This window comes from Octopus sinensis, linkage group LG3 (genome assembly GCF_006345805.1).
Source record: "Octopus sinensis linkage group LG3, ASM634580v1, whole genome shotgun sequence".
NCBI lineage: Eukaryota > Metazoa > Mollusca > Cephalopoda > Octopoda > Octopodidae > Octopus > Octopus sinensis.
In genome coordinates, this window is record NC_042999.1 from 86293359 (window position 1) to 86297833 (window position 4475).

General features: G+C 34.5%; 1 long non-coding RNA gene across 1 annotated transcript; it reads left to right on the top strand.

Annotated features, from left to right (window-relative positions):
- Positions 1 to 1369: 1369 nt before the first annotated feature.
- LOC118762500 lies at positions 1370 to 4136 on the top strand. The gene is made up of 2 exons (XR_004998257.1): positions 1370 to 1406; positions 1459 to 4136. It is a non-coding gene; the product is annotated as an uncharacterized LOC118762500 (long non-coding RNA).
- Positions 4137 to 4475: the final 339 nt, after the last annotated feature.

The window sequence follows — 4475 nt, forward strand, 5'->3', positions numbered from 1 at the left end:
AGGTCGACTTTGCCTTTCATCCTTTAGGGGTCGATAAATTAAGTACCAGTTACGCACTGGGGTCGATGTAATCGACTTAATCTGTTTGTCCTCTCTGTGTTTAGCCCCTTGTGGGTAGTAAAGAAATAAGATATTCACAACTTCATCGCATCGGCGCACATTTATTCCCACGTCTTTTATCTTCTACTTGTTTCGGTCATAGGGCTACGGCTATGCTGGGGCACCGCCTTGAAGGTTTTTTTTTTTATTCGAACGAATCGACCACAGCACTTATTTTGTTAATGCCTGGTACTTATTCTATCGATATCTTTGGCCAGTTACGGTGGACGTAAACAAACCGACACCGGTTGTCAATCGGACAACACAAAGATACACAGAGACAGATACATACATGCATATCTATCTATCTATCTATCTATCTATCTATCTATCTTTCAGTTTCCGATTACCGAATCCACTAGGAAAAACTTCGGTCGGCCCGGGGCTATAGTGGGATACATTTGCCCAAGATGTCATGCAGTGGGACGGAATCCGTAACAATGCGATTGAGACTCTTCTTACCACACACGTACATTCATAAACGAGAATGATATACATAAATGCATATATAATACAAACGTGCGTGTAAGTATGTCATTGTCTTGCTCCATATCAGCTCTTATCAAGAAAAGGCCTATGCTCAAAGGCGTTCCAGTCATGGGTGACCTAACTTTAGTATATCAGGCATTATATTGTTCAATTTAGCCTTATGAGGGACATTTGACAATTATTTCGAGCAGGTCTAGCACGATGTAGAGGTTCCCTCTCCCCTGTACATATATATATATATATATATATTTGTGCATGCGTGAGTGTATCTGTGTAAAGGCATTAGACGCGGGTTTTTGAATGAAGCCGATAGTAATATAAACGTGATATTGAAAATGTTTGACACGTTTCCTACTTAGAAAAGTATTTACACTCTTATCACATGAAGTAGTTTTTTTCTTATAGAAATAAAACGATCCGTCTGTGTCACTCTGTATGTATGTATGTATGTATCTATCTATCTATCTACCGAAAGACAGATAGGTATGTTTGTATGCAATGTATGCACAAGAACGTGTATGTATAAAAATAATTGCTCGAATGTGCGTACATATTATACACAAATATGTTCACACCCGGTGTATAGAGACGCGCAAACACACGCACGCACTCTCACACATGCATTATTTATTTCTGATATTGTGTATGATGTTTATAATACATAAATACATACATACATACATATGTATAAATACATGCATACATGCCTATGTATGCACACATACATACATTTTTATATATAGATATACATATATATATATATATATATATATATATATACTTGTGAACAGGGTGGACGTTGTCTCACAAACATAAGTGTTAGTAAATGTAGTCGGATTGAGCTAAAAATGTGCACACCTATGTTAAAAGTGCTGGGGAGTTTGCATGGCAACTTTGAGTTTGCTCAGTTGAAAGGTGTGACCTCTAGGGCAAAATGCCTCATCTTTAAAATGTGGCCCAAGTATATACAGGAGTGGCGTTTGTTGCTATCGTTTAACATTAGAGGCGGGCTAGCATCATGTGCATCTTTTTAAGATACTAAGTGAAATTTTAGGGAGATATTGTGTGTTATTTCTACCCGGTAGTGTGATTATGTATAGATCATTTCTTGTGAATTCCTGGGACAGCCCCACCTCCAATGTTAAATCACTGCCATAGACTGAATTCGAAACACGAATCTATTATTTTGCCCTTATCAACCCTAATATGTATTAAACATTTATCATTACAAGCAGACGAACTGAGGGTGGTGGATTGGCAGACTCAACGGAGCATCGAGCAAAAATTTTTCGAGGTATGTTTTTTTTTTATTTATATTTTGAGTTCAAATTACCGTGGGATCATCTTTACTTTTGTTTCCTCCGGGATCAGTAAAGTAAGGTTTTTTTCCTCCGGTGTCAGTAAAGTGAGGGTCGATTTAAGCGAATAAGCCCTCGTACAATATTTCAGCTACTGTCAAGGATGGTACATTTGTAGGATCTTATAGTGTGTCCCACTTGAGTTCAAATTCTGCCGGAATCATCATTGACTGTCATACTTGTCTGCTTGATAGAAAAAAGTACCTGTCAAGTACTGAGGTCAACATTATTAACTATGCAGCTCCACCCAAATGAATTTAAGGCTTCATGCCTATATTAGAAAGTATTAGTATTTCTTTTGAGTAAATGAACAGACATTTGTCTTTTTAAAGCACACTCACTTCCAAACGATTTTTCTAATGGCTTTAAGATAGTTGTTCTAGTTGGTGAATTTATAAAATTATTTCCTCTGTTAATGCTTATTGGTTGTGGTTATGTGCCATCGAAAGTAAAAGTCTGTTCCTCCCTACCCCTAAAAATCTTCGCCTCTTTGTTCATAATGTATATTCTTTCAATTTTTTATTGGTTCCAGTCAGATGGAACTGCTTCTATAATCTCCCAGGAAACGTAATTTATTTATAATATGTTTAATTTATATTCATTTTGTTTTTTCCTAAAATGCATGAAAACATCACTGTATTTCACAGAACTATTTTGATCTGTGCCCTATATTTCAATATATTTTCTTTGTCATTAAGTTTCGGTTTAGCACATCAAACTCTACAAAGACTCATATAAGGAAAAAGCAGTTGAATTTTGTAAGGTTGGTGCCCGTTTCGAAGCCATTTGTCATACGTAAAGTGAAATGAATTGAATGAGAATCAGACTGGCGGATCTAAGACAATTCTCCGTAATGCATTTCGCCGTAGGACAATTGGCTGTAGGACTATTTGCAATAAAAAAAATAATAATGAAGGTCATACACTTTATCTAAAAACATGAAAGTCATACACTTTATTTAAAAAGTTAAGCTAAAAAAATCAAAAAGTTAAAAATCATGTAAGTTCATTACAATTGCACGCAAATAATGTTCTTTATTTTGATCGTAACCTCTGACAATGCTTAGTATGCTCTTATAAATATCTTTGTATTTTTTCTTGATTGCTGTTTCTCCTCTTACTGTATCGTTCACCTATTTTTTAGAAAGTGGTTTTCTCAAGACATTGAAAAATGATCTTTCTCACATTTAAACGACCTTTCTGTTTTTAAATTATCATTTTATCAATTATCGAAAATAACTACTGTAAATACTGTTCCTTTATCTACCTTATTTAATTAAGAACGCAATTTCAAGTTTTTGAGCTTTACGGCAAAATGTCCTTGCAGTAAAATATCCATATGACGAATAGTCCCACAGCGATTTTGTTTACGGCAAATTGTCCGGTCATCCAGACTGGTAACCTGTCTATTCCAGACCTCAACTTTTTCAGTTATAGTAATGTTGTCAGTTTCTTCATTCTAATTCCTTAAAACTACTTATCCAACAAGCAGGTCCTACACACACACTCACACTCTCTTATTCACATAATACAAAGGTAGGTGCATTTATAATCACTAATTACACTCATACATATTATGCGTTTATGGATGTTGTAACACTCACGTATATACAGTTATTTATTCTTTTACTTGTTTCAGCCATGGGGCTGCTGCTGTTCTGGGACACCATCTCGAAGACTTTAGTCAACCAAGTCGCCCCTGTGCTATATATGTGTGTATATATTTTTTTTTATTATTTAGCAATGTGAGAAGACAGAGTTGTTGTTTAGCATCAGTCAGCCATTTTACTTATTTTGTTCCCTATCAAATTCACTGGGAGGGCATTAATTAGTAGAGAACACCTACCCATAGTACCACGCAGTGGGACTGAATTATAGAGCTGGAGTCGTATGTTTCAGGAGAAAAACTATTTTAAAAGAATTATTTCCATATATACACTCTCACGATGCTATCCGTTGTTTTATTGTGGGCCATATCCTGAAGAGACGAATGTCCATTCTGACTCACGTACAAATTAGTTTTAATGTTGCCACATTGTGGAAAATGAAGGCTGTATCACTTTAAAGGTAAGTGCTAAGTGTTGCACTATATTTTTCATGCGAAAAAAAAAATCAACGCTTAAATATTGGAATTTTCTTTTTAAAATTTGAATCTATAAGAAAGGAATAAAAGTTGTACTTTGATTCTAAATTGCTCTTTCGATTCTTTATTATAAATATAGATATCTTCAGTTCTATAAAAAAAACTTGTTTATATATATATATTTTTTGCGACTTCATATTTATGGTTTCAAATTTATTGACAGCTCATACATGATGTCATATCTACTTTAAACAGAAAAAATGCGGCGAAATTCTGTTATTTAAATGTTATACATAATAATGGACTAAAGACCAATGTTCCTGCATATCATACAAGAAATTATGATAACAGATTTAATGGTATATATATAGAAGAAATTATTGTATAATGATATACACATCGGCAAATGAATTCGTAAAACGGCGAAATTATCAGACAGACTTTAAA